The following is a 6,000-nucleotide window of genomic DNA, read 5'->3' on the forward strand; positions in this document are numbered from 1 at the left end:
CCATGTGTGTTAGTGTCTCTGTGTATATCTGTCTATGTGTTAATGTATCTGTGTGTGATAGTGTCTGTGTGTGTGAATCTGCAAAAATAGACCCACTGGGCCCAAGTTCTTTTAGTATTTATTGCTTTTGGGCACAGGAGTAGGGTGGGTGGAGTGGGGCTGGTTGGTCTCTATAGGAGTCGATACACAGTTTCTAGAGCTGCAGTGATGGACACTATGGGGAATATGTATCAAGCTCCAAATGGAGCTTGATGCCCCGTGTTTCTGGCAATCCTGCAGGCTCGACAGAAACAGCAGTTATGAAGCAGCGGTCACAAATACCGCTGCCCCATAACCTGTCCGCCTGCTCTGAGCAGGCGGACACAATCACCACAATACAACCCAATCGAGTACGATCGGGTTGATTGACACCCCCCTGCTGGCGGCCTATTGGCCGCGAGTCTGCAGGGGGTGGCGTTGCACCAGCCATATTCAGCGAGGTCTGGCGGATCAGGTCCGCCAGACCTTGATAAATATGCCCCTATGAGTGTGAGAGCAGAGGGAAGACATGCATGCCAGGGTTGGAGCCTACCTGCCATGTCACTGACTTCCTGCTCTTTAGGTATGGTGCAAAGAGCAGTAGCCCGAACACTCCACATCATTTAGACACAGCAGGTAAGAACTCCCAGGATGTGTCTAGCGCTGCACCATCACTAGGAACTTCATGGCTACTGCGTGGCTGGCACAACTTTCCTGCACTCTGTTACAGGTCTGTTATATGATTTAAGGTCATTGCCCTGTAGGCTGCACTCATGCACCTACTCTCTGTACACAATGTTACAATATGTCTATGTATGTGAGTGTGACTGTGTTTGTGTGTCTATGTATGTGAGTGTGACTGTGTTTGTGTGTCTATGTATGTTAGTGTGACTGTGTTACAGTGTGTCTATGTATGTGAGTGTGACTGTGTTACAGTGTGTCTATGTATGTGAGTGTGACTATGTATGTGTGTCTATGTATGTGAGTGTGATTGTGTCTGTGTGTCTATATATGTGAGTGTGACTATGTCTGTGTGTCTATATATGTGACTGTGTTTGTGTGTCTATGTATGTGAGTGTGACTGTGTCTGTGTGTCTATATATGTGAGTGTGACTATGTCTGTGTGTCTATGTATGTGAGTGTGACTATGTCTGTGTGTCTATGTACGTGAGTGTGACTGTGTTTGTGTGTCTATGTTGTGAGTGTGACTGTGTCTTGTGTCTATATATGTGAGTGTGACTATGTGTGTCTATATATGTGAGTGTGACTATGTCTGTGTGTCTATATATGTGAGTGTGACTGTGTTTGTGTGTCTATGTATGTGAGTGTGACTATGTCTGTGTGTCTATGTATGTGAGTGTGACTATGTCTGTGTGTCTATGTATGTGAGTGTGACTATGTCTGTGTGTCTATGTATGTGAGTGTGACTATGTCTGTGTGTCTATGTATGTGAGTGTGTCTGAGTTTCTGTGTGTATTTCTGTATATGTCTGTTCATACTTTTACAACATTTTCAAGTTTGACTACTACACGCAAGAATAAAGTGTGCACATGTCAAAGGGAGGGAGGGGCCCCGATCTATGAACTAGTAAGGGGCTACAACATTTCTAGTGGTGCCCTCTGTTGATAGCATGGCACTTTGTCAGCGTTCTGTGTGTGGTGTGCAATGTGTTGCAAGGTTTTTGTTGAACACGTCTTATAACTATAACTATGGGTTAACGCTCCGACAAATACATTAAAAGTAACAGACTAGTTTGTGAAATTCTAAAGTAATTTGATTGAATTCTAGAGTTGGGTTCAGTGGTATAAATTATTTCCTTACCCCATCAGGTATAAATTCACAATTTTCAGCCATTTCTGATTTTCTACAGACAGTTTCTTTCATTGTAAATTTTGTTTGTCGCAGACCACTTGATCCATTCTGCAATGAAAAAGAATAAATTATATATAAATGGTGACCCAATAGTAACATATGAAGAAACACTTTAAAAAAATAATAATAATGAGGTATTAGGGTGCAAAAATTACCCTCAAAGGGTTTAGACACATATTTAAAGACCTGCTCAATTTGAGCAGGAAACAGCAGGTGAGTTCATCTCCAGTGGCAGATGCACGACTACACCAATCACTGACTGTTCAGCTCAGGAGATGCAGTGCTTGCAGCTCTCAAGTGGGACTTTACCTATGTGTTTAACCATTTTCAGGGGGTTAAAGGGACATTAAACCCTACATTTTTCTGGTATGATTCAGATAGGGCATACAATTTTAAACAACTTTCCACTTGCTTTGTTCTTTAGTAGCCTTTGTTGAAAAGCATGCCTAGGTAGGCACAGAGCTAGCTGGTGATTGTTGGTAGCACATATATGCCTCTTGCCATTGGCTCACTCAATGGGTTAATCTATCTCCCAGTAGGGTATTGCTGCTCCTTTAAAAAAAAAGGATAACAAGAGAATGAAGCAAATGTAATATTGTATGCTCTATCTGAATGATGAAAGAAAAATGTAGGGTGGCATGTCCCATTAAACAAATAGAGATTTATGGCAAGTGGTGCAAAATTATATAACTAATTAGAGCATGTCATTTTTTGCACTACAAATTATTTTTAAATATTTATAAGTTACTTCAATAATTTACTTAAATTACAAAAACATATATTTCTTTCCAATGGTATGGAGAGTCCACCATTCCATTCAATTACTATTGGGAATTCAGCTCCTGGCCACCAGGAAGAGGCAAAGACACCCCAGCAAAGCTTAAGTATCCCTCCCACTTCCCATAATCCCCAGTCATTCTTTGCCTGTGTACATCATGGAGGTGTACGAAGATGGTGCTCTGAAGAAAATTAAGTTTTAAACCTTTAATGGGTAGTTTGCCTGCAAGTAAGGATTGGGGCAATGCTGTGTCCATGCAATCCTCTTTAGCAAGAGTTATGGTGGCTATTAGCTGTTGGAAGTCCTCATTTTCCTCCAACAAATTTTGCTAACCCCTATATAGAAAACCAGGGTTGGTAACTCTGCTTTTCTTGTATCTTCAGGTCCCTGTCAGAAGCCGTCTGGATCTGTCGGACCTAAGATGTGATTCCTGCCATGCAGCTCCTTAGGTAAGTGCTTTTTCCCTTCTAGGTGAGAAGGCTCAAGTACTTTGGGGGGTAAAATTCCTCCGTTTAGACCCTGGGGGGTAAGCCTTTTTACTCTTATATAGGAATGATAAGGGACTCTATTATTGGTGACCGAGTGGCACCTTTTTTTTCCCTCAGAGGGTCTGGGTGGGGAGCTGCTTATATCCTGTTTTAGGATATTCTGGGTGCAGAGCAGGCTGTCATTTAATACTTAAAGGACCTGGTAACGTTGGCCATTACGAGTGTCCTAGCCTGTCTTATGTGATAACTAATAACCTCATATAGTTATTTCACACAGGTTTTTTTAGTTGAAAGAAGTTTTTCATGGACTGCAAATGTTTCTAATTTTAAGACCAAGCTCTATATGCTCTTTCCCAAAAAAGTTGCACAATATGCCTTATAGTGTTTTTACATGGGAACACTTTAGCGCTACAGCGACAGTCCGCCTTTTTCGTGCACTTATCTTGACTAGATGTGTATGTTATACACTATAGTTGTATCCTCAACTTGACTAGGCTACGGATCAGATCTTTTCTGTGGGAATAGACTCCGGAAAGTAACCATGTATGGTGCTTATGAAAGGGCACACAAGTCAAGCATGAGTATAAAGTTACTGTTTAACTGCCATCTAGGTTGCAGATATATGGACTGATCTGTTTATTAGTGACACTATTTTTAATCCCCTGTGGTGTTGCGCACTTCAACACTGGGATTGGCGTGCTCCGGTAAATGGTATCTCCGGTGAGAAATTGACAGGTTTTATGCCCGCAGTTAATGCCTTTGGCGCATTTCCTTTGTACCTCATATATAGCTGGTGCAAACCTCCCTGCTGGACTTTGTGTCTCTGTGCCAGTGTATGTTACAGAAACTGCAGTCCTTAAAGGGACACTGAACCCATATTTTTTCTTTCATGATTCAGATAGAGCATGACATTTTAAGAAACTTTCTAATTTACTCCTATTATTCATTTTTCTTCGTTTTTCTTGCTATCTTTATTTTAAAAGCAGGAATTTAACCTTAGGTGCTGGCCCATTTTAGGTTCAGCACTGTGGATAGCGCTTGCTTACATCTACCCACCAATAAGCAAGCATAACCTAGGTTCTCAACCAAAAATGAGCCCGTTCCTATGCATCACATTCCTGTTTTTTAAATAAAGATAGCAAAAGAATGAAGAAAAAATGATAATATGAGTAAATTAGAAAGTTGCTTAAAATTGCATGTTCTATCTGAATCACGAAAGAAAAAAATTAAAAATTTTTAAGGGTGTCTTATATTATACGGTGTGGGACACTGTACTATCTCATTCTGTACTAGCCTCTCCCTGCTTTGTGCTTGTGCAACAAGCGGATGATTTTAAAGGCTTTTTATTTGCTTACCTCTAGTAAGTACTTTTTTTACTGTTTGTGTGTTATTGGGGCCCATTTATCAAGCTCCGTATGTCAGCTTTTTACAGTTATATATAAGAGAAGGAGAGAGAGATAGAAATAGAGGGGGAGAGAACAAAATAGATAGGAAAGAGCAAGAGAGGGGGGGAGAGAGAGCAAAATAGAGGGGAAAGAGCAAAAGAGATGGGAATGAGCATAATAGAGGGAAGAGAGAGAGCAAAAGAGAGGGGGAGAGAGAAAATAAGATGGGGAAAGAGAGAGAGCAAAATAGAGGGGGAGAGAGAGCAAAAGAGAGGTGGGAGTGCAAAAGAGAGGGGGGGAGAGAGCGCACAAAAGAGAGGGGGGAGAGCGCAAAAGAGAGGTGGGAGAGAGAGCACAAAAGAGAGGGGGGAGAGATAGTGCAAAAGAGAGGGGAGAGAGAGAGAGCACAAAAGAGAGGGGGGAGAGAGAGCGCAAAAGAGAGGGGGAGAGAGAGAGCGCAAAAGAGAGGGGGAGAGAGAGAGCACAAAAGAGAGGGGGGAGAGAGAGAGGGCAGAGAGAGAGAGTGCAAAAGAGAGGGGGAGAGAGAGAGAGCAAAAGAGAGGGGGGAGAGAGAGAGTGCAAAAGAGAGGGGGGGAGAGAGAGAGAGCAAAAGAGAGGGGGGAGAGAGAGTGCAAAAGAGAGGAGGGAGAGAGAGCGCAAAAGAGAGGGGGAGAGAGCGCAAAAGAGAGGGGGGAGAGAGAGAGCATGCAAAAGAGAGGGGGGAGAGAGAGAGTGCAAAAGAGAGGGGGAGAAAGAGCAAAAGAGAGGAATAGGGAGAGAGACAGAGCAAAAGGGAGGGGGGAGAGAGAGCGCAAAAGAGAGAGGGAAGAGAGAGAGCGCAAAAAAGAGGGGGAGAGAGAGAGCGCAAAAGAGAGTGGGGAGAGATCGCAAAAGAGAGGGGGAGAGAGTGCAAAAGAGAGGGAGGAGACAGAGAGCGCAAAAAAAGAGAGCGGGGAGAGATTGCAAAACAGAGGGGGAGAGAGAGCGCGCAAAAGAGAGGGGGAGAGAGAGAGCACAAAAGAGAGGGAGAGAGAGAGAGCGCAAAAGAGAGTGGGGAGAGATCGCAAAAGAAAAGGGGGAGAGAGCGCAAAAGAGAGGGGGGAGACAGAGAGCGCAAAAGAGAGTGGGGAGGGATCTCAAAAGAGAGGAGGAGAGAGAGAGCACAAAAGAGAGGGGGATAGAGAGAGCACAAAAGAGATGGGGAGAGAGCGCAAATGAGAGGGGGGAGAGAGAGAGAGAGAGAGAGAGCAAAAAGAGAGGGGGGAAAGAGAGAGGGGGGAGAGAGAGAGTGCAAAAGAGAGGGGGAGAGAGAGAGCAAAAGAGAGGGGGAGAGAGAGAGGGGGAGAGAGCGAAAAAGAGAGGGGGAGAGAGAGAGCGGGCAAAAGAGAGGGGGGAGAGAGAGAGTGCAAAAGAGAGGGGGAGAAAGAGCAAAAGAGAGGAATGGGGAGAGAGACAGAGC

The sequence above is a fragment of the Bombina bombina genome, chromosome 5 (assembly GCF_027579735.1).
Source record: "Bombina bombina isolate aBomBom1 chromosome 5, aBomBom1.pri, whole genome shotgun sequence".
In the NCBI taxonomy this organism is placed as follows: Eukaryota; Metazoa; Chordata; class Amphibia; order Anura; family Bombinatoridae; genus Bombina; species Bombina bombina.